General features: G+C 34.6%; 1 protein-coding gene across 1 annotated transcript in view; it reads left to right on the forward strand.

The window, feature by feature from the left end:
• The first annotated feature begins 8,814 nt into the window (after nt 1-8,814).
• The window catches only part of LOC136828196 (uncharacterized), a 221,643-nt gene continuing 204,263 nt past the window's right edge, over nt 8,815-26,194 (forward strand). Inside the window, exons 1-2 of the mRNA XM_067086041.1 lie at nt 8,815-9,200; nt 9,553-9,778. The gene's annotated coding sequence lies outside the window, so the exon portion shown is untranslated. The remainder of the gene's footprint in view (nt 9,201-9,552; nt 9,779-26,194) is intronic.

Genomic DNA, 26,194 nt, shown 5'->3' on the forward strand with positions numbered 1-26,194 from the left:
TGATGCGAACAGTTTCACAAACGGGTCTCAATCGTGAAACCTCAGCTGGGAGAGAGACCTGAGAACAACAGGTGACTGAAGATCCCCTCCTGTGTACACAAAGTTGAGATTTCGTGATCTCTAAGGACGCCAATGCATACATAAGAAACCTCAGGGAAACGAAAGGTAGGAAAGTGAGAAGAAAATGTGAGTAGGGGAAAACCAAAGTTTTTCAAACCTTCACTGTCTATATGCCTTTCTCTCTAACAGATTAAAGCATTTCCAGTCTCCTCTCTCTCTCTCTCTCTCTCTCTCTCTCTCTAGTGATTGAGGCATTCCCAACCTACCTCTCTCTCTTTCTCTCTCTCTCTCTCTCTCTCTCTCTCTCTCTCTCTCCCCAAGTAAAAAAAAGGTTTTCTAGTCTTCTCTCTCTCTCTCTCTCTCTCTCTCTCTCTCTCTCTCTCTCTCTCTCTCTCTCTAGTGACTTAGACATTTCCAACCTCTCTCTCTCTCTCTCTCTCTCTCTCTCTCTCTCTCTCTCTCTCTCTCTCTCGTAGACTGAAGAGTCGTCAACCCTCTCTCTCAATATCTCTCTCTGTCTCTCTCTAGTGACCTAGGCGTTTCCAGCCTATCCCTCTGTCTGTCTGTCTGTCTGTCTATCTCTCTCTCTCTCTCTCTCTCTCTCTCTCTCTCTCTCTCTCTCTCTCTCTCTCTCTCAAGTAGACTGAAGAATCTCCAACCCTCTCTCTCAATTTCTCTTTGTCTCTGTCTGTCTGTCTGTCTGTCTCTCTCCCTCTCTCTCTCCCTCTCTCTCTCTCTCTCTCTCTCTCTCTCTCTCTCTCTCTCTCTCTCAAGTAGACCACAGCTCTTCCAGCCTAGCTCCTGATTGCCACGCGAGAGGGCGGGAAGGTGTGGAACCAATAACTGGTCAGCAACACCAGCTCGCTGACCCGGAACATTTCACCTGCAGGTAGGTGGGTCCTACCTTATAATTCACGACCTGAAAGTCTCCATTTCTCGCTCATAAACAGCTCCTATGCTGGGCCGGTCAAATAGCCATAAGACACGAACTCGGTGATACATTACCGGACGACGCCAGTGGTTCCAGCGGTTCCGTTTTTCTTCTTGTTCGTTCCACCTGCAGTTTGCGATTGCATAAAAGAATGTGAATTTCCTGTATAATTGTGTACGGATTACTTTAATAACGTACGGTAATGGAATCTAATTTAAATGTATTAAAAATATGCATACGAAACATACGAACAATCCAAAAATAACATATCAATCAGCATACCAATATGCAGTCCTCTAGCCTCCTCAGTAGTTTTTAAGATCTGAGGGCGGACAGAAAAGTGCGGATAGAAAAGTGCGGACAGAAAAAGTGCGGATAGAATAAAGTGCGGACGGACAGACAAAGCCGGCACAATAGTTTTCTTGTACCGAAAACTAAAACCAACCCTTAAAAACCTAGCTTCTGTAACTATTGTCAAATTCTTTATAGATATTGGGAACTACATTCAACTCTTCGTCCAGTAACAACGATACGACTTCTTCTTCTTCTTCTTCTTCTTCTTCTTCTTCTTCTTCTTCTTCTTCTTCTTCTTCTTCTTCTTCTTCGTTTTTCATAGAAGTTTGTCACGTTCATTGGTGGTCACAGAATTCCCTTCTTCGATCCATCAACGGTAATCTAGACCACGGCTCGTGGATTTCATAGGGTGAATATGGCCCATCAGAGCTCGTATCCAGCTTCATTTGTCCAGGTTATTTTTCTTTTACGAGCAGCTGGTGACTTTCTTCTGGAGACAGCGTCAAATTACTCTCTCTCTCTCTCTCAGTCGTCTAATTTTAAATATAGGGATTTTTGAGTCGATAAGAAACCTACTTTTCTTGATGAGGTTCCGAGGTTTCCTGTTGTGGCGGTGTTTTCATTCAAAAGTGAAAATTTTACTTTTACCTTTTTTCTGGTGTTTATTCTGGAAGACTGAATTCTTATAAACCACCATCAAAGCTCAGTTGCAAAGATTGAAAACCACACGATTTAAGAGAAATTTGGAATTGTTTTCTGTTGTAGTGCCCTTCTAATATCTTGCTTTATACTGGGTAATATGACAGTTAGATGTCATGAACGAAAATTTCAATTGTTTTAATATCAATCAAGATTCTTGAAAAATCATCAGATCCCATTATAAGTTCTCTCTCTCTCTCTCCATTTTTATTATATAACTCGAAGATATAAATACCAACTTCTGCTTGTCACTCTGACTTCTCCAACTACTTCACAGTGAAAAACCCTCAGTATATTACGGCTGCTAATTGCGTCTTGCTCATCAAAAACTCTTCTTAATCATTTCTCTGATTCATCAAGATTATTCTTCACTCATCAAAACGCTAGCCTTTCGTCACAGGAAATCAGACTAATCACAGGATTATATAGAAAAATAGAATGATTTGCAACCTCAATTACCAATAACAGACAAATAATGACACTCAGCCAATATTTCCCTTGATAGATGTCGCATGAACTCTTGTCTTCTAGTAATAACTAATGACACAAAACGGAAATCAGGAACATTCCGAATAAATGAAAAAAGGAGAGACAATCGAATCGTAACCTCTCCCTAATCACGGGTATTCGACGACTGAGGTATTCTGTAACCTGAGGTCTGGTAAGATTATGGCCTCAGGTCTCATAACGCCGCATCGCCATCTATCGCATTTTGATGCATTGACGAGGAGATGGGAAGCAATTTTGGCAGTGATTTATTCTAAAAAAATGTTATTGCATTTCTGGTTAATAATACCGGCCGGGCATTGTCACTCGTTTGTAATGCGTCCCTCGACGAAGAAATTGTTGGTTAATGGGGCAGGAGGAGATATGTGGATGTTTTCCGGAAATTGGCAAGATGACAAAGAAGGAAATGAGTGACAAGGCTCGAGGAATACTTTCCATTTGATTAAAATAAAGTGGGGAGACGCCTGTTTCGTATCTTGCATTGCAAATAATGATTATTAAGAGAGAAATGCTTTTCACCGGATCCAGTTCACGCGGATGAAGGGTCAGTGACAATTTTGTACAGCGAGCTGCTCTAAATATTGATTAAAACAGTTTCCGATTAATCTGAGTGAGATACTTTGTTGATATTCAATATATGAAATACTTCTAAATTTAATCAGATGCATCCACCTGAATCTCACCATAAAGAAAGAATTTGCCTGTGAAAATAGAACCCACTGATAAATCAAGAGGATTGAAGAACTAACGAGAATTTGTAGCTCTAGGTAATATCAGATTTGACTAATAACTGCAATGGATGTTTGTGTATTGTGGCAATTTTAAGTAATATTATTACTGCTACTAATATTACTATTACTACCTACTACTGCTGCTGCTACTAGTAGTATTGCGATGATTCTCTCCGTTTGAATCATGACTATATTTTTAAATATTTTAGTAAGGTAAGTTTGACACTCTCACCGTTTCTTAACCAACCTATTAGCGAATTAACAATGCTAAAAAAAAATAAACCTTACAGCACGGGAGAAAGCCGCCAGTACCCACGACGAACACCTAGTATAATTCTCCTCCTAGCGAGGAAGCTTAAAAATATTGCGGCAGGGCCAAACAAAAGACTAGAGATCAGCGAAGGGTAAAGTTCCTTTCCGACTACAGAATCTCATTTCTCCTTAATTGTGGAAACATCTATTGAGGGAAGTTGTTTTCCCCATTGTGAGGTTGAGGCCGAGTGCAGATCGTAACAGCAGGTTTATTTTGCTGCCAAACGATGTTGCGGGGATTCTTGAGAGGAAGAGTATACAGATGGGGTAGGATTTCAGGAAAGTATTTTGCACCAGTGAACGGTTCCGCTTTCGAATTTTTTTCAAGGGGATTAATTGGTTGGATTAGATGTGGCAGGTTGATGTATATATATATATATATATATATATATATATATATATATATATATATATATATATATATATATATATATATATATATATATATATATATATATATATATAAACATACTAATCACTGAGCCAGGAATGCATTCACTCGTCACCATGACCAGCACAATCTCTGGGCAAGATCTCTGCAACCACCATAAACCTGAAGAAAAGATGAGACACATACGTGGGCACGAACCACCAATTATGCGATATCATCTCTAGAGAGTGCCCCCAGAAATACCCCTCTCAGCTACTGATTCGGTACACATACACAGATTCAGTACACGCGCACAGACACACTCAGATCCCTACCATAGATTGTCATCACAATATACGACCAAAAAGCACACCTAATTGAAGCCTTGGCTTAAAACCCAATCCCCATTTTCTGTACATTTTTAGTTCTCTGTAAAAGAAAACTATTGTGCCGGCTTGGTCTGTCCGTCCGAATTTTATTTTGTCCGGACTTGTCCACACTTTTCCTGTCCGCACTTTATTCTGTCCGCACTATTTCTGTCCGCACTTTTTTCTGTCCGCTCTCAGATCTTAAAAACTACTGAGGCTAGAGGGCTGCAAATTGGTGTGTTGGTCATCAACCCTCCAATCATCAGACATACCAAATTACAGCCCTCTAGCCTCAGTGGTTTTGACTTTATTTAAGGTTAAAGTTAACCATAATCGTGCTTCTGGCAACGATATAAGATAGGCCACCACCGCCCCGTGGTTACAGTTTCATGGGCCGCGGCTCACACAGCATTATACCGAGACCACGGGAAGATAGATCTATTTTCAGTGGCCTAGATTACACACTGAACAGAAACTTCTGTGCATTTCTTACTTCCATTGTTTCTTATTCCCAGGAAACGCTTGCGCGAAGAAATTTATATATTTTCCGTTACGTAATAGGATGAGTCAGCGCGGCTCTGATGAGGAAGACGTTGGAAATATATTTTACGTGATCGGAAATATATATATTATTGAATTTGCAACACACGAATTGCGAGTGCAAGTCATACGCGCTACCATCTTCACCACTGGTGTATTACTGAGTCAGGGTACATAATTCTAATATATTTCTTTTTTATTCCTGATTGTGTATGAAGTAGCCATCTTTGGAAACTGATATTGTAAAATATTATATAGAATTAGAATATATAAGTTTCAGGCCAAAGACCAAGCGCTGGGACTTATGAGGTCATGCAGCGCAAATATTATACAGATTAGAATATATAAGTTTCAGGCCAAAGACTAGGCGCTGGGACTTATGAGGTCATGCAGCGCTCAAAGGAAAACTGAGAGAAAAGGAGGTTTGGAAGGTGTAACAGGAGGAAAACCTCAAAGCAGTTGCACTTAGAAACAATTGTAGGAGAGGGTTGAGGAAAGTAAGATGGAAGAAAGGGAATATGAACGGAGGGACAGTAAAAGGAATGAAAGGGGCTGCAGCTAGGGGCCGAAGGGACGCTGCAAAGAACCTTGAGTAATACCTACAGTGCACCGCGAAAATATATATGAAGCGTAAGAATTAAAAGCGATATATTTATTAAAACCTCTGATTGTACACATATCCGACGCCATTTTCTACTTGTGCTGGGAGAAAGCAATATATCAAAGTGAAGATGCGATACTAATTGATATTTTTGTCATCATATTTCAAGCTATCGTGCATTATAGACTGATAAATTTACATTTATCAAAAAAGTTTGATATTTATGTCCTTATCAATTCCGCTTTCCATGTAGTTTAGCTTTACTTATGCTATAAAGAACTGGTATCGTCTATTCTTGAGTTAAATTTTATCATAACATACTTTTTTAATTAGCTGTGTCATAATACATCATTTCATATCTTTTTTGCTTCTTCTTTACATCTTTTTATCTTTTTCAACTTTTTCCATTTTTTTTATCCACCTCCTTTGGTCCTACGTCTTCTCATTTGTTAATCTCTCTCTCTCTCTCTCTCTCTCTCTCTCTATTTTGCTGTTTATGGCAGCTTGATTCTTTCATGTGATACATTTATATATCTTACACCAGGTCACGCCCATATAGCCATTATTCCCGAACATTAAGCTGTGCCATAGCCTTTCCAAAATGACGTCCCTGATTTATACCTTTCTGCATATAAACTTTTCATGTTTTTTCTACGATAATTGCATACTGAAATTAATATTTTTTTATTTATGATGATAATAATAATAATAATAATAATAATAATAATAATAATAATAATAATAATAATAATAATAATAATAATAATAATAATAGGATTAACTATCACTTGTGTTCCATTCTTCCCGTCATAAGAATTTCATATCTACACTGACCAAGAACCACGCGGAACAATTAAAGATAAGCCATGTCTTCCCTTTCACTGTAACTGCTCCCTTTTCACGAGAGAAAACTTTGGGAAAGCCATTTTGAGAAGATAATCCGACTCCCTTCTTTGAACACAGAAAGGGATATCTGAGGGAGGTCCCAGTCTGCTGAGCCTCAGGTATTTAAATTAGATGAGACTCAATTTCTCACGAATACTCTTATTTTCTTTTCTCAGACGATCTACTCACGCCATGCTTTGTAACCAGTTCAGAATGTTACATTTGAGAAATGAAATACAGGAGGGTTTCCTATGCTAAATGGGACATTTTTTTTTATAACTTCAGGCAGTTAGATTAGCTTTTGTTAGTTTTATTTTGTTTGCTTTTCTTACGTCATCTTTTCTCGTTCAAGTTTACATTAAAGGGAAAAATTGATACTGAAATGAGATCTGTGAATTTGGAACACGTATGAAAGAAAGTATGGATTATAATAACTTGTAACTAGCAGTAATGTACCTTATCATGTTCTTTGCCTTCCTACGGGACGAATCATGTATATATGTATATATATATATATATATATATATATATATATATGTATATATATATATATATAAATTATACATATATATATGCATAATTTATATATATATATATATATATATATATATATATATATATATATATATATATATATATATATATATATATATATATATATATATATATAAAGACGTGAAAATTGCTGACAATGACACAATAATGCACTAATCTGATCTACCTGGGAACAGTTAATATATGGCTGTTACACCATTGGTGGCTGATATGGATTAAGCAGGCCTTATGCCAGCTCATGCAATTTCCGTAAAATTGGTTAGGTGTGAAGGGGGATTAGGAAGCCTGGCATGGACCTCTGGACGCTGTGTAACCATAAAAGATGAGTTACACCTGCATTTGTGATTTTTCAATGAAATTCCTCCATAGTTGCTGCAAAATATCCGTAGATTTTATTCTCTCTCTCTCTCTCTCTCTCTCTCTCACACACACACACACACACACACACAAACGCATACATACGCACACCATAAAAACAATAAAAGTATTTTGTTGGAACATTCATATATTTTCACCTTCACATTGTTATATATCTCATGAAATGTAATTAATTGTTTCATCTGTATTTTCAGAAGGATTAGATATTATACGTTAAAATTACCTTGTAATTAAACTTAAATTCGTTCTTTTAATACTGAACGCATTTTATTACGGTTGCAAAATACTTTGACACAATAAAATGTGAGGATAATAAAAATAATAGGTCATCTTACTACGTCAAAAATAATAATAATAATAATAATAATAATAATAATAATAATAATAATAATAATAATAATAATAATAATTTCATTATCATCGTCATCCTCATTATTATTATTATTATTATTATTATTATTATTATTATTATTATTATCATATGTATACATGTAACCCCAGGGTACCTGTTACAATACATCCGGTTCAAATAAGTGCGATCTCGGTTAATTCTCATTGTTAAGGCGAGAGGATAAAAACTCGTTCCTTCTTAGCTGGTTTTTGGTTTGAGTATAGATAAAAAAAGAACATATTTCTAATTTTTTTTTTCTACATTTGGGAACATTTTTTTTTTATATTCGAAGGCTCTTTTGGTATATGTTGATCTGCTAAACACACACACACACACACACACACACATATATATATATATATATATATATATATATATATATATATATATATATATATATATATATATATATATATATATATATATATATATATACCTAAAACTTAACATTAACAAACCTCTTCAAAGATTTTCAGGAGGTAATTCATCACAATTTTCAAAGAAATTCCAATTCAGAGATTCCTACAAAATATTTCATTCATGCTACATAATAATAATAATAATAATAATAATAATAATAATAATAATAATAATAATAATAATAATAATAATAATAATAATAATCCAGAGGATGTCTTGCAATTGGAACTTCAGAAGTTCAAGCGAAGATACAATGCATTACTACCCTAATACTATTCTCCTTGCATTTTAATACATTTTCATTCATTTATTAATTAACTTTTTCTTTTTTAATAAGTGGGATCTCTTATTTATATATTTCTCTTTACCTCCTCTTACTTCTTCCTAATGAACACCATAATATTCTTTGGAAACTTGAATTTCAAGTCAATGGCCCCTGTGGTGGGCCTGTTCCGTACGAATAGGGTTAATCGTCTGAACAATAATAATAAATTGTTCTTTCATCCGATCTGTAGAGGGATTTCAGACCTGTTCTGAGACTACATTCATCGCTGCTTTTGTCACGGGTGTTATCTGCAGCTCTGTAACTCAATCTCTCAGGGTCCCTGAAAGTGAGTGATTAGATATTATATCATTGTGACTAATGATCAAGCGAGATTGTATGAGAAAGATTATGGAATTACCAGTAGGTCCTCTGACTGGTACATCGTGATTGCTAGAGGGCTTGAACACTTGAAATCAATGGCTTGCCTTAGAGTGATGGAGGGTCACCTGTTCTCCCCATTCCACTCCACCCCCCTCCCTCCCGACATATTTGAGGTAGTGGGTGTCACGGGGTGGGTTCTTCCTCTCTGGAGGACGGGGCCTGAGCTAGCTATACCCAGCAAGCGGATTGGGGGTGTACCTGACCTTGCCTAAATGGAGTAGCGGGGAGGTAAAGTAGTGCGAACGCTCGGTCAGAAAGAGTGAAAGTGGAGAGGGTTGGGAGGGAGGAGGAGGGAGCTTTCGGGTCTGGGAGAGGGGGAAGGGGGAGTGGCAAGATGGCGGTTGTGCAGCAACTGGACTCGCGCGTCTGAGATCGCTGGTTTTGGGTACTACTCACTCTTCGACCGCCTCGCAGGCAACACCGGCGAACTCGTCGTTTTACCGAGAGTGAGAGTGAGTGCTCGCGCGCGCGTGTGTGTGCGTGCGTATGTGTGTGTGTGTGTACATGTGTTTGTGTGGTTTTCAGGAGGCTCTCGTTTGTTGCTCAGGAGCTCCGCTCTTGTTGCCGCTTATTATATTCCACTGGATAAACGCTGTTTGTTTGAGAAACTCGTTTTTCTGCCTTTTTTATACTTGATTTATATTATATTTCATTGTCGGTTTTACGCTTAGATCAGTTCATTTGTTTTATATAGCTTATCTCATGTCTCTTAATGTTATCATTAAACCATCGCTGAAGTATAATTCTTTTATGTCGTATGATACACAGGAACCTGAAAATACCTTTTTAAATTTCTGTCCTCAGAAACTGGACTAATGTGAACCATAGAGAATTAAATATTCAATAAAAAAAACTAGTTCTTACTGAGAATATTTACACGAGAAGGATTTTGGATTTAACACAATCCCAAGAAAAATCGAAAGTGCTCTCTATATGTGAACTACTGAAACATAACCGTGATATTTTATTTTCATCTGTTAAAAAAGGACCTACCGGGGATTTCAACGCAGCTTCGGATACTTATCACAAGGTAAGAGCCCTATCTTTTTTATCAAATGTATTTTTTCAATTTCCATACTTTTTATATTTTTTTTTTACTTTTTACTTATGAATAAAAAATTGACCCAGATTTATCAATAATAGTTTTTTAACGTGACGTTTCGAGCAAGCTTGAAAATATAATGAGGATGATAAATAAGAATAGTGACAAAATACGGACAAGGAATGCTGATATACTTTCGGCAAGATTGTTTCGTATAGAATCTCATTTTTAGCTTCCTAATACTATCGTTAATGATTAAAAAGATTATTGTTATCAACCATCATGTAAATAACGGGTAAACTCTACTATAAATAAAAGTATTCAAAACTAATATATTCAGGATAAAGTCGACATGATATAGGAAATTTCACTTTGATAATTCTGCTAAGAATTTTTGTCAGTTTTTTGGAAAATCCTTTGCAGCTCCTTCGTTGAGCTGTTTTTGAGAAAATACTTTCAAAAGCGTTTTGTAGGAACTTCGATGTCTTCAGCAAAGAAATGTCAAAATGGGTAATTAGCTAGTTAGTATCATTCGATCTCAAGAGCTTATATATATATATATATATATATATATATATATATATATATATATATATATATATATATATATATATATATATATATATATATATATATATATATACATACACACACACATATAATAGGTTTCATGGCAAGATGCTAGGAGAGCTAGAAAATGAATTGAGACACGTATTGCATATAAGCATAGAATTTAGCTAATGGTAACGAATTTTATTATTAAAATTCGCGTACGTTGAACTGATAGCAATGCATCTCTCTCAAGCTATGTGATACTGATGTATCGCATAGTATAGTTATAATCAGTATGGGCGGTATTCACATAATATCATTTGAGTAGTAAGTGCTGTCAGATCTACTTTCGAAATACTGAAATGTTGTGGCCTCCGCATACCATGTTATAAGTAATTCCATTCTCGTGAGAAGAAACGAATAATTTTTATCGTGTTTATTTTCATGTCGAATTTCTCAGGCCTCATTAGGACCTGCAGAAGAACACACACACACACACACACACACACACACACACACACACACACCCATAATGTCTTTCCCAAGCCTCACTGGTGATTTTTATTTTCGGAAAAGCAAAAGAAAAAAAAAATTCCTGATTGGATTCGTGTTGAGTAGGGTAATAATATCTGTAACTTTCCGGTCATTTCTTTTGGAATACAATAATTTATCTTCACTGTGATTCTGTGATTCCGTGATTCTGTGATTCAACTTAAGTTTACAAAAATTCAACATGTGATAAGCTAAACCAACAATCTTCAGAGTCTCGCTTCGTAGGAAGAATTCACTGGAAAGCTGGATGCTTACATTGACAATACGAACTTGCGAAGCAGCTTTGTAAGTTTGTTGATAGAAATTTCCTTGAAAGGTCAATTTCAGTTTTACACGAATTTTAATATAGTGTCTTGAATTTATGTTATCATCTTTTTTTTCTTTTACGTTGTGATATGTTTCTCATTTTTTGAGAAGATGAGATTTTATCCTTTTTTTTTCTTTATCATGTTTTCTATCTACATTTTTTAGAAGATTCTTTCTCTCTTTGATTTCTCTTTTTGTTATACTTTCTTTCTTAATTTTTTGAGAAGAAGAATAATGGATTTCCCCTCTGAGCCTGAAAATCGATCGTACTGGCTGGATTTATTAAAATATCTTTATGCGTGACGTGCAGTATTTCTGTTACAGCAGAGTTCACTGACAGTTTATTTCTGTCCACTGCATTCCTGGAATTCTCTTCTTTTTTTCCCCGTTTCCCGGACTCTTGCAATCATCCAGTCTTTGAAGGAAATATTGATGACTCCTTTTGGGGTTAACATACCCATTTTCCCTTCCAAGGTGTTCACAACCCTCTAGTTCAGTGGTTCTTAACCTTTTTCAATGTTTGCACCCCTTTCAAATCAGCAGTCAGTTCTCGCACTCTCTGAATTACTGAAATAAAAAAATAAATTGAAGAAAAATATATTTTTATATACGCAAGTGATTTTTTGCAAAAAAATAAAATAAAATAGAATAAATAATAATAATAATAATAATAATAATAATAATAATAATAATAATAATAATAATAATAATAATAATAATAATAATAATAATAATAATTATTATTATTATTATTATTATTATTATTATTATTATTATTATTATTATTATTATTATTATTATTATTATTATTATTATTATTATATTTATTCTATTTTATATTTTATTTTTTCAGGAAAAATAACATGCGTATATGAAAATATATATTGCTTTAATTTTAATTATTCATAGGCATCCTCCCACCCCTTAGGAACCAGCACACACCAGACAGACTCATTAGGTTATCAGTTCAATGGCTTCTTCATTGGAAAGTAAACAGAAATAGAAAGACTTAGACGAAGGAATAAGGCCAAGGAGAGCCAACGAAAAGAGAGGGAGAAGAAGAAGAAGAAGATGATCCTTCCTCCCTTGACCTTCGGAAATCTCCGATGGAAACAAAACACAAAAAAAAAAAAACCCTGATTTTTGAAGTGGACGAGATCGTAGCTGAAACCAGACTGCAGCAGCCACTGAGGAGGGCATCCTGCGAAGAGGGGCGGGGGAATCAAACGTACACTCGGATAGACAAGATACCCCGTGGATATCGCAACGCGATAATCACAGGATGTCACGATACATCGTGTACCGTTTGATGCGGAGAACGAGAGAAATTCTTCCGAGGAGCCTAATACCGGCTATCTAGAAATATGATTAGGGAATGTCGAAAGGCAGAAGGCAGAAGTCTTGCTGCTTCAGGGAAAAGGATGGGGGGTTGTGGTTAAATTTCCATGATCTATCATTGGGAAGATGGCTGCCGCTACCGAAACCCGTGGCTGCTTGCATGCGTTCGTGACAGGTGGTGCGAGAGAGAGAGAGAGAGAGAGAGAGAGAGAGAGAGAGAGAGAGAGAGAGAGAGAGAGAAATAAGATGCGGATTGAATTTAGAAAGAGATTAGTTAGATGAGAAATGCTTGGAGAAAATGAGAGACAAAAAATGTGTGTGTGAGAGAGAGAGAGAGAGAGAGAGAGAGAGAGAGAGAGAGAGAGAGAGAGAGAGAGAGAGAGAGAGTAGAAATAGGGTGCAGATTGTATTTAGAAAGAGATCAGTTAAATGAGAAATGAGTTATAATTTCTGCTTGGAGAGAATAAGAGATATATGTGTGTGTGTGTGCTTGAGAAGGAGAGAGAGAGAGAGAGAGAGAGAGAGAGAGAGAGAGAGAGAGAGAAACTGCAGAATGTATTCAGAAAGAGTCTAGTTAAATGAAAAATGAGTAATATTTCTTTATCTGACATGAGAGATATATGGAAAATATGTGTGTGTGAGTGCATGAGAGAGAGAGAGAGAGAGAGAGTGGGGGGGGGGACGGAGGAGATTAGGGATCTCAGCGAAAATGAACTGCAAGCTCAAGATGACTGCTGTGATACAGCACCGTGAGAAATCTTAAATTGCGAAATTGACACTTTGGCAGTTAAGTAATATCAAAGACGGGAAACAGAAAGCCGAAATATCCTAAGAGCGGTCTTAGTATTTTTTCTTTTGAGTAGAAGAAAAAACTTCGAATATTACAGATTTTTTCGCAAAGTGAAGAATACTGATTCAAGAAAAGATTAAATTAAATGTTTTAAGTTTATGCATTTTATTCTTTACATTTGAATATGAGTTTTTTTGTGCATAAATATAATCAATTATGAGCTTCCACGAATATCTTACTAACATAAAAAATGGGAAATTAAATAAACAAAACTTCAAAGGAACTTAATGACAGTTTTCAATGCTTATAGTTAAATCTAAAAACGAGTATTTATAGAATATAATTCGACAGGGCGATGCACTAGTTATTATTATTATTATTATTATTATTATTATTATTATTATTATTATTATTATAAGTGACGATGTTTCTAAATAAATTTAGAAATAAGAATTTGCAGAAAGTATTTCGATAAGGGGATGCATTGCAATATTATTATTATTATTATTATTATTATTATTATTATTATTATTATTATTATTATTATTATTATTATTATTATTATTATTATTATTCCTACATACCTTAAAGATAATATTTAGTTATAAATAACTCAATTAGGTGATGCAATTTGTTAATGATATTATTACTGTTATTATTATTATTATTATTATTATTATTATTATTATTATTATTATTATTATTATTATTAGTGACAATAATAATATAAAAAAAATTCCTTTTTCTCCTGCATCTAGAACAAGGAATGAACCAAATTCTTGTGGAAAAAAAAATCACACGAGAAACAGGGAAAAAAAGTTTTTTTTTGGGCAAGGTAAACTCGTAAAAAAAAAAAAAGTTTCTTCACCGCATTCGTGAATCAGATAAAAAACCAAAATTGCAAGAAATTCTCTCTCTCTCTCTCTCTCTCTCTCTCTCTCTCTCTCTCTCTCTCTCTCTCTCTCTCGCCGACTCTGCCCCTAACCAATCAATTGGATTTACCAGCCGATCAGCTAATCAGCACAACCTTTGGGTCTCCTGCGAATAATCCTTTGATTTGCTAAGCCTTGGACTGGACTCTCTTTTGTGGTATCCTTGAGGTGGAAGGGGACAGAGGAACTTAACCTTTTCTTTCTCTCTCTCTCTCTCTCTCTCTCTCTCTCTCTCTCTCTCTCTCTCTCTCTCTCTCTCTATATATATATATATATATATATATATATCTATATATATATATATATATATATATATATATATATATATATATATATATATATATATATATATATATATATATATATATATATATATAATGTGTTTATATATACATATATATCTATCTATCTATCTATCTACTATATATGCACTGTATATATGCGTATATGTGTGTGCATAAATATAGGTCTATATATAGATATACAGAATATAAAGATGTATTTATATATATTCATAAAACTGACTTACTATTATTACAATTTCCAAAACCTATCATATAAAAAAAAACTAACTTACTTCAATTACAATTTCCAAAATCTATCATAAAAAAAATACTTAAAAATAGCTACGTTTCCTCGACCTTACTTCCTACCATCTCCTTACGTTTCCTCGTCTGGTACATATATTAAGAAACCATTACGAAAGTGCGGCTGGCTGCTGCTCCTAGAAAAAAAAAAAGGAAAAAAGAAGAAAAATAAAGTGGTCTGAGATGACCTGACGTTGGCACCGAACGTTTGCGAGCGAAAATGAAAGTGATGTTAAGGAAATTCGTCCAACGTGGAGATGGAGATAAGCGGAAGTTTAGAGCAAAACGTGTTGTAGGTAGACGAGTGCAGAGTTTGGAAACTGTGTGTGTAAGAGAGAGAGAGAGAGAGAGAGAGAGAGAGAGAGAGAGAGAGAGAGAGAGAGTTAAAATTTTAATCAGAACTAGATCAGAACTATAAAGAGAGATGAAGTTGTAGGTAGACGATTGCAGAGTTTGGAAACTGTGTGTGTAAGAGAGAGAGAGAGAGAGAGAGAGAGAGAGAGAGAGAGAGAGAGAGAAGAGAGAGAGAGTTAAAATTTTAATCAGAACTAGATCAGAACTATAAAGAGAGATGAAGTTGTAGGTAGACGACTGCAGAGTTTGGTGTGTAAGAGAGAGAGAGAGAGAGAGAGAGAGAGAGAGAGAGAGAGAGAGAGAGAGAGAGAGAGAGAGAGAGAGAGAGTTAAAATTTTAATCAGAACTAGATCAGAACTATAAAGAGAGATGAAGTTGTAGGTAGACGACTGCAGAGTTTGGTGTGAGAGAGAGAGAGAGAGAGAGAGAGAGAGAGAGAGAGAGAGAGAGAGAGAGAGAGTTAAAATTTTAATCAGAACTAGATCAGAGCTATAAAGAGAGATGAAGTTGTAGGTAGACGACTGCAGAGTTTGGTGTGAAAGAGAGAGAGAGAGAGAGAGAGAGAGAGAGAGAGAGGGAGGGAGTGGTAAAATCATCATCAGAACTAGAAAGAACGAAAGATGAGATGCTCGATAAGAATTATTGATTAATTTTTTACTTCAAGGAAAAAAATCTTGAAGCCATAGTGTACACGAGAGAGAGAGAGAGAGAGAGAGAGAGAGAGAGAGAGAGAGAGAGAGAGAGACCCAAATCACCCTCCATGGCCTGTCGAACAACAGCTGATTTCCTCACTAAACACCATTACATACTTTACCTGTCAAGAGATGAAAACTATTGTGCATTGCATGCTATGACGCAACATTGTTTCAGTCCAATTTCACTGAGCTTAACTATTTCTATATAACCAGTCTGCAGACCCACCGAGTTCGGTAAGGTTGGAAGGAGATTGTGTGATTATTTTTCGTTTCCTAATCTCTCTCTTCGTGAGTTATTAAAAAATTGAAACGTGGGTTCTCTTAAATTTGCTGGAGCGAATTTCTGTAGGCAAATGAGGAGCTGAAATGATTTTGGGATGGTTGTGAATCTAGGTTTTTTTAACATCTGGTAATTCATATTGATAATTAATTAGTTAATTACCTAATTATGATATTAGTCTGTGTTTATTCATTCATCTTTGCGTTCGAGTGAGCTACTTTGCGAGGCTTCTCTAGTTTGATAAATTATGATATATTTCATTTCAACTTCAATTTTGAAATTTATTTTCATTTCAACTTAAATTTTGAAATTTTTTTTTTAGATAATTTAACTTCACAGTGATTTTAACCGTGACGTGGTAAAAGCATCCGGGAGTTCAGAGCTTTGAAGAAACCGTATAATTTCACTGAACGCTGTTGGGATTTCAAGATAATCGTTGCCCACGAAAACACGTAACCTTTCCATTAGGAACAAAGAAGAAATAACCAATATCGCAAAGAGGTTTTCCGCCCTTGATATTCTTCGTCGAGATGACACTGCTTGACATTCAAATGTTAGATTTCACTTTCACGTTTTTTCATTTATGATCAAGTATGACGTTACCCGGATTCCTCTCTGGACCCTGGATGTTAGGAAAGAGAAGAATGAAGAAAAAATAAACATTTTATGGTTTTTTATGTCATAATAAAAACGTCAAATGTGTCTTCAAGAATGAAGATTCTCGAAAGATATCCACTTGCACCGACAATACGAGAAAAATGTTTTTACTCTCTCGCTTAGCGAGTTGAAAATACACTTAACTTCTCTTATTAAGACTCGGGAGAAAGTAAAATTGGAAAAGTACCTGATCAAGCGGCTCATGACCAGTCTGGAATATGGTGCAAAGGGATCAAATAGTTTTCATGAGCAGATGAAAACTTGAACCATTTCGAATGTGTTTCCTTAGCTTCACATGGGGTTAATCTTTTATGGACACTGATTCTTATAATAATGGACTTAAGGATAATCTTGAAAGCCGAGCAATACTCAGTGGAAATACACATTTATTTGAAGCTAGGAAGACTGCAGTATCTGTAAAAATACAAAACTGAGAAAATTGGCAGATACTGCCTTATTACTGATTTTGCAGATACTGCAGATGTGACCCCCCTAAATAAAGCACCGAAGAATCATTCTGAAACTGCAGTAACTTGCGTATTAGTGTTTCACGAGCCCAATAGGTAGCATATCTCAATTTCGAAAATTTTGCAGGTACTGCAGTTTTCCATTTTAGGGCAGTATGGAGTCAAGGTCATTCTAAGATTATTTTGGATAAATGGTCTTGAAAGAGGGCCTTCCATCCGCCGAAAGATAATCGGACTGAGCCGGGAGAACGAGGTCAAGCCGAAGTGGCCGACCTTGCCTCATGACGAACAGAGTCTTAGGACTACAGCCGAGGGCTACGGAGACTCGTTCGGAATAGGCCTATAGCAGCCAGCAGACGGGAGCCATGTGGCCTACCTTAACAGCTGGATGTAATGGTGAACGTTCCACTAACCGCGACAGCCTAGGCTACTCCCTAGGCCTATTGGTTTATTTACATATGTATTGTTTTTTTTTAGCCATTTTTCCTTGAAGTTTCTCGATTTCATCTCTCGTGTACTTGAGATTGATCTTGGCGGTTTTAATTTGTTATTTTTTGTTTAATCCACTGTAACCCACTGACTCACATAATCTGTCTTCTCATTTCGCTTTACGATATATATATATATATATATATATATATATATATATATATATATATATATATATATATATATTTATATATATATATATATATATATATATATATATATATATATATATATATATATATATATATATATATATATATATATATATATATATATATATATAAATATATATATATATATATATATATATATATATATATATATATATATATATATATATATATATATATATATATATATATATATATATATATATATCACACATTACCACAGGTGAAAAATAAGAAACAGGGGTGTAGGTCCTGACCGGTTTTCGACTTTATTTCAAGCCATTGACGAAGGACTGATACAGAGTGTGAGAAGTCACAAATATATATACTACAAGAACAGTACTGACGAACATACACAACCGTTATAGGCTCCATATCCCCACTCAGGCCGGTGTCGAGGTAGGGGTGGCCTTTAAAACTCATTTGGCTAAAAATCACAATAGACTCTCAGGGGACATTGCTGATAAACAGACCATACCCCACCTCAGATCCACACTGACAGGTGTCATGGAGGCGGGTTTGGAAACTCATTAACATTACTACCCTCGTTACTGTGTTTACAAATATGATAATCCTATTTTTCATATATCTCTACTGCCTACCTTAAAGTTTAAACAATTTACAAATTTCTTTTGATATTAAAGGATCAAGTTTATACATCCCTTGACTGATATTCATATTATGGTTGTAACTTTCTTTTATGAAGCTAGAAAGGAACATCATTGAATCTAGCTTCATAAAAGAAAGTTACAACCATAATATGAATATCAGTCAAGGGATGTATAAACTTGATCCTTTAATATCAAAAGAAATTTGTAAATTGTTTAAACTTTAAGGTAGGCAGTAAAGATATATGAAAATAGGATTATCATATTTGTAAACACAGTACGAGGGTAGTAATGTTAATGAGTTTCCAAACTCCGCCTCCATGACACCTGTCAGGTGTGGATCTGAGGTGGGGTATGGTCTGTTTATCAGCAATGTCCCCTGAGAATCTATTGTGATTTTTAGCCAAATGAGTTTTAAAGGCCACCCCTACCTCGACACCGGCCTGAGTGGGGATATGGAGCCTATAACGGCTGTGTATGTTCGTCAGTACTGTTCTTGTAGTATATATATTTGTGACTTCACACTCTGTATCAGTCCTTCTCGTCAATGGCTTGAAATAAAGTCGAAACCGGTCAGACCTACACCCCATTTCTTATTTTTCACCTGTGGTAATGTGTGATAAATGAATCACGTACAAAAGTGATAATAATCATATATATATATATATATATATATATATATATATATAATATATATATATATATATATATATATATATATATATATATATAATATATATATAATATATATATATATATATATATATATATATATATATATATATATATATATATATATATATTGTGTGTCTTTATGTGCAACCCTTCATGTATGTACACTTATTCATGTACGAATACCTAACTACCTTCTCACATGCAGCCACTGTCTAATAATCGCTTGATTTTACCCAAGTCTTATCATTAAAAAAAAAAAAAGAGAAAAAAAACACACAAATGATAGACCGCATCAAACTCAAGTTTCCTTTTCTAAAAACTCGCAAAATAATCCGTCCCTGGGAATAGTCTCCGTCATCACAGTCATCATCGTCGTTTTTTGAAATCCTCACCGGTAATTATCTCTGGCGGGAAGCCGAGTGATCTGCCAATTACGAGATAACATCTTCATCCGTGATCTTTGGGCGGCCATCTTTGTGGGTCCTTTTGGAAAACAGCAGAAAGGAAGTCTCTCGATTTGCATTGTGTCTCGAGGTCTGTCTGTCATCGTGCAATTGCACAGGCTGTTATTATGAGCGAACCTAAAATCACAGTTGTTTGAGAATGTTTGGCCTGAGTTAAAAAAAAAAAAAAAAAAAAAAAAAAAAAAAAACAGCAGGAGGAAAAATATTATGGTTTTTCTTCGCTTCATTTGCAGGGAGAAATAAATCTGGATTGGAGCGTAACAATGGCAAAACTGAAGTATAAAAACTAAAGAATTAAAATCACAGTTGTTTGAGAATGATGAACATAGTTTAAATAAATAAAAAAAGAGAGAACATCAGAACATAAACTGGAAAAAAAATAATAGTTTTTCTCAGCTTCGTTTGCAGTGAGAAATAAACCTGGATTAGAGCGTAACAATGGCAAAATTGAAGTATAAAAACTAAAGAATTAAAATCACAGTTTTTTAGAATGAAAAACCGAGTTTAAATAAAAAAAAGTGGACAGCAAAACATAAACTAGAGGAAAAAAAATAATAGTTTTTCTTCGCTTCGTTTGTAGGGAGATGTAAACCATGGATTAGAACGTAATAATACGTAATAATGGCAAGCATGAAGTATAAAAACGAGAGAATTAAAACACAGTTGTTTGAGAGATCAAAACTTGAACTGGAGGAACAAAAATAATAGTACTGAGGCTAGAGGCCTGCAATTTGGTATGTTTGATGATTGGAGGGTGGGTGATCAACATACCAATTTGCAGCCCTCTAGCCTCCCCAGTAGTTTTTAAGATCTGAGGTCGGACAGAAAAAGTGCGGACAGAAAAAAAAAATAACAAGTACCAAATACAAAGCTTGAAGCTTTAACCCAAATATATTCCTGTCAGATGTATTTGGAAGTTAGGCCACAAAGACCAGAGATAGCAGTACATTTCTTGAGTGTACATAAACCTATATTCTTCTCTCTCTCTCTCTCTCTCTCTCTCTCTCTCTCTCTCTCTCTCTCTCTTTTCCCAGAGGATCACCCCTTCCAATCATCTGTTGGCCAAGCTGTAACAGACCCAGCCGCGGTCACGTACGACCAATCAAGATGTTGTGTTGTTCTGTCATTAGGGGAAGGGAGCCAACGGCCGTCTAGAGATGGCCCCAGTGAACGGGGCTTCGAAGACGCCACGGCTGCGATTCTCTTCTGTAATTGACAGTAATTACCTGCGATCCCACGCCGGTAAGCTCTCTAATCGAAGGCGATCCGTCACCGTCAAATTACCGGCGGAGGAGTTAATTACACCTTCCATCAAAGCGAACTCGGTATTAATGGACGTCCATGTAAGGCATTCGCTGATTGATCGTGACAGTTTGAGGGATTTCGTCTGATTCGTCAGCAACTCGGCTCGTTGGGATTGCACGTCGATTAGACGTTTGTGAGGGAGGGCGTGTGCGCTTATACGCACGCGCGGGAGCGCATTCACACGCTCTCTGGAATTCCCACGACTTTGGGGGTTATGTACACAAACACATACGCACGCGCGCTCACACACACATACATATATATACAAATACATACAAATAGATAGATAGATATGTATGTATGTATGCATGTATGTACGTGTATGAAACGATAACTATTTACCACTTCCGTTTTATTGTTTTCCTGCCTTGCAAAGAGCCCAGCACAATTAAAGGGTAATAATTGTTCTATTTTATCCTTTTTCACGCCATTGCGACAAACCCTTCTACTCTCAAATCTTTCGTACGTGCAATAGCTCACAGGTCTTTGTCATTCCACAACTATTGTAGATCCTAAATTCAATATATATAATTTTGTGCAAATTGTCCTATTTTTTTATAGCCTGCAGTCATATAATTACCATTATTCATCCTAGTTAAAACAATTGTCTGTCTCTGACTGACACGGGTCATCTGACTAAGTTAAGATTCTCGAAAACTTGATACGAACATTAATGTCTTTATCCACCTGAGACTTAGAAAATAAAATAAAATAAACGAAGAAGCAACAGAATTGGCTCTTGAAGTGAGGAAGGTTATAAGAGCAAGGAACCAAAAAGGAGATTTCAAAATCTTAGCAGTTGATAAAAAATTATTATGAGAATGGATAATAATATCATTAACAAAATCATCAGTTATTGCCGTAATGAAAGACCAAATAATTCAAATAATTCAATGAGTGTGAGGTCAGATATTTTAGTATAAAGGGTCACTGATGAGAAATTATCCACGGACCCAAAAACTCTTTAAGATTTGGGTAAATAAAAACCAAGAATTAAACGTATTGTTGACCTTTAGGAACGTAACGGTGGAAATTAACTTCTCTGAGACGATACGTATGTAATTAGGTTTTCAGTTACAAGCACGCTCAGTGCATTATTAAAGCATCTAGGATTTTGCAATTTGAACAGCGCTCGGTAACATGCTTCTTGTACCACTTTCTCGCGAAGAAGAAGAAAGAAGAAGAAGAAAATGAAGAAGTTGATGGTGAGGGTGATGATGATGGTAATAGACGAAGTTTTAAAAGATGGAGAGATACCAAAATCATTTAATGAACACTTAGGTTTGCCATTTTTTTTTTCTTTTACAGTAATTTACCTCTTCTTTCTGCATTTCCCATTAACTTTTGTTTAGCTCCTTTCAGACGAACGTCTCATTATTTGGAGCCTGAATTTCAAGTCAGTGGCGCTTTTGGGCTTTTTACTACGAACAGAGGTTCATCTACTGAATAATAATAATAATAATAATAATAATAATAATAATAATAATAATAATAATAATAATAATAATAATAATAATATTCTTTGGAAGTTTGAATTTCAAGTCAGTTGCCCTTCTGGGCTTATTTGCTATGAACAGAGGTTCATCTTCTGAATAATAATAATAATAATAATAATAATAATAATAATAATAATAATAATAATAATAATAATAATAATAATAATATTCTTTGGAAGTTTGAATTTCAAGTCAGTGGCCCTTCTGGGCTTATTTGCTATGAATAGAGGTTTATCTTCTGCATAATAATAATAATAATAATAATAATAATAATAATAATAATAATAATAATAATAATAATAATAATAATAATATAATAATAATAATATTGGAGAAAGAAATACACAGTCATGTATATGTACACATATTTAGAGATAAAACTGTACATTTTATCTTAAATATATGTACATAAACAGTACATAACTGTGGATTTGTTTCTCCATTGTAAGACTCATGCTACTATGAGTATTTTTGAATAATAATAATAATAATAATAATAATAATAATAATAATAATAATAATAATAATAATAATAATAAACTCTATATGAAAATGATTATCTCATTATCAACACGCAGACAGAAACAAAACTGAAGAGATGGTCGATGTTGAAATTAGACAGTACAGAGTATGTTATGGTCACGATGCCTTTATGAAATTCATTCTTGCTGGTCGGTTGATATTTGCAATTCGTTGCTGTGATGGAAAAGGGTAGAATGGTTTTATGTGTGTTGAAAGCGCTTATTAATTGCTCGATAAGACTTAATTCTTGAGCAATATTGCAAAAATTGCTAGCAACAACTTGGCGGATCTGGGGTTGGTGAATGGGGAGTATGGAATAGTACATGAAAGTTTAAGGTACAATGAACATAAAAAATCACACACATTCACGTTTTATATGTATGTAAGTATGAATATACAATGTATATATACTGTATAGTGTATATATATATAAATATATATATATATATATATATATATATATATATATATATATATATATATATATATATATATATATATATCTGCTATATAAAATATAAATTGTATATTTATATATATATACATACATATTGTGTACTATTGCGTGTGCATTCGTTACGTCCACCTTCAATTAAGCCAAGCATTTCACATTGAACTTTCCGCGAGAGATCTCAAGATGTCTTAAAAAGAGAGAGAGAGAGAGAGAGAGAGAGAGAGAGAGAGAGAGAGAAACCCAGTTGTTAAGATCTAAACAAACGACTACAGATACCTTGGAGAAACGCCACTTCGATCTGCTTCAGCGCATTTTACTGGTGTCAGGTTGTTCAACTAAGCGCTGGAGGAGAGGTTATACGGCCGCCAAATAGATTGCAACCGTGACTTTATTTCCTTTATATGGGTAAAGTAAGTCGCCTTTGTTACCGCCGGCGTAACAAAGACGTGGTATATTTCACACACACATATACATACATACATATATGTATATATATATATATATATATATATATATATATATATATATATATATATATATATATATATATATATATATATATATATATATATATATATATATATATATATATATATATATATATATATATATATATATATATAGAGTCTATATGCGTGTGTGTGTTTGTATATAATTAACGTCATTGTAATTAGTTACTATAAGTTACCTATTAACTAAGTCAATAGTGTATTATTTGTAATCAAAAAGAGCAAAATCCAGATATATTATAAAAGAGAAACGTTGATTTTTGGGTACTGGTAAAAACTCTTAAGAATTTCCTGAAACGACCTGAACAAATTGGTAAAACCACTTGCTTCTCAAGGGTTAAACCTAAAAAAAAAAAAAGCTGAAAAAAACTCACGTGAGATGAATTTCACCAAAATGATCATCAAGAAATATGTGTGTGGATTTTGCCTTTAGATTTTATAGATGAAAACTGACACAGTATCAAATTGCAGGGTTAAGTGGACTTAGTTAAATGTTTACGTATCTAGTTAGGTGAGATAATATTAAACGAAACGCCAAATTAAAACAACGCGAAAACAAATAGAATGGTCTAAAATCTGGTTTTATACAAAGGCTTTTGTATTTTATTACATTTATCTTTTTACTAATCTGATACAGAATCATGTTACTGCTTCTGTTAAAAGACCAGTAACATGATTCTGTATCAGGTTAACATAAAAAAAATTAAAATACGAAAGCCTTTGTATGAAAGGAATAATGTAATGCGACTTCATAAAAAATGCAAACGAATCGTTTTCATAAGCAGCTTACTTTTAATCCCTTCTCCCATGTAAGGGATGTTGGCAAAAAAAAAGAAAAAAGAAAAAAACAAGCTATTAATACCTGGGTTGAGCCACTGCACTCGTGACGAAGTTTTGGTCTGTGTGTATATATATTTTTTTTAAGTCCAGCGTTACATGTTGCGTTGGCAAATATTTTCTGAAAGATTCTGACAGAAAAATAGTAAATGAAAAGGATGGCATTAATATAAATATTTTCTAAAAGATTCTGACAGAAAATAGTAAATGAAAAGGATGGCATTAACATCCCGAAACAAGTTTTTTGAAACAGTTGAAGGGGAATGATTATTAAAGAGGCAAGTCCTTAATTTTGTGGTTTTTACGACCGTAATATTTTATCTAAATTACTTTACTGTAAATATTAGTACTCTGTAGAAGCTCTCTAGCTCACCTGATAACATGGCTCTGAAAAAGCTTGCTGTCATTTCTCTCAATGAGGAAAATTACTGATTATGTTTATACCTGGTCAATTGTTACCTGTGCTGTCTTGGTGAAATATATTGGTTAGTTCTCTCTCCTTTATTCACCCTAGACATGAGTAACATGAGAGTGATACTGTACTTTTGAAGACTTGGTAGATTCTTCAAGATATTACAGTGAACACGTGTCATTAGATGCTGAGGAAACACCAAATGATTAACATAACAAAATGTCAATGGTTGAGTATGATGGCAGTTCGTGTTTTAACACTTACGATCTGCTGATTTAAAAGCAATGTAGTGAATCGCTAACTTTGTGTTGTAGGGTTGTAGGATATCTTTCCGTTCCAGTCCTCAAGGCAGGTTCCCGCTGAGAGTAATCTCGCCTTGGGGAACAGTTCCGTAAACTGGGATCGTGGTCGATTTTTCAGGATGTGAAGGAAAACTTCCAGTGTCATTATCATTTGATAATGATACTGGGAAACTTCCAGTATCATTATCATTTGCTGAGTAATTTGCTAAGAATTTTGTCTGTTTGTTAACAGAAAGAGTATCGGGATTTATCTGAGTCCTAAAGGGAATGAGACTTGTAAGTTATGGCAAATATATATATGTATATATATATATATACATATATATATATATATATATATATATATATATATATATATATATATATATATATATATATATAAATAAATATAACTAAAACAGTTGGAACATACGTCTTACAATAAATAAAAGCAATAAATGCAGCGAGATTCGAAAAACCTTGTGCGAATATTCTTCCCGTCTCACTGTACTCTGAAAAAATCAATATTTCTCTTACAATTACCAGTCAAGAAGGTTTATCAGCGAGGCGAATTCTCTACGACCCACATAGCTCTTGGAAGCATGCCCACAAGACCGTGCCCGGGCAATTAAAATGCTAACCGAATATCTGGTTTAGTCATGCGCGGATGAA

The sequence above is a fragment of the Macrobrachium rosenbergii genome, chromosome 42 (assembly GCF_040412425.1).
Source record: "Macrobrachium rosenbergii isolate ZJJX-2024 chromosome 42, ASM4041242v1, whole genome shotgun sequence".
Taxonomy (NCBI): Eukaryota; Metazoa; Arthropoda; class Malacostraca; order Decapoda; family Palaemonidae; genus Macrobrachium; species Macrobrachium rosenbergii.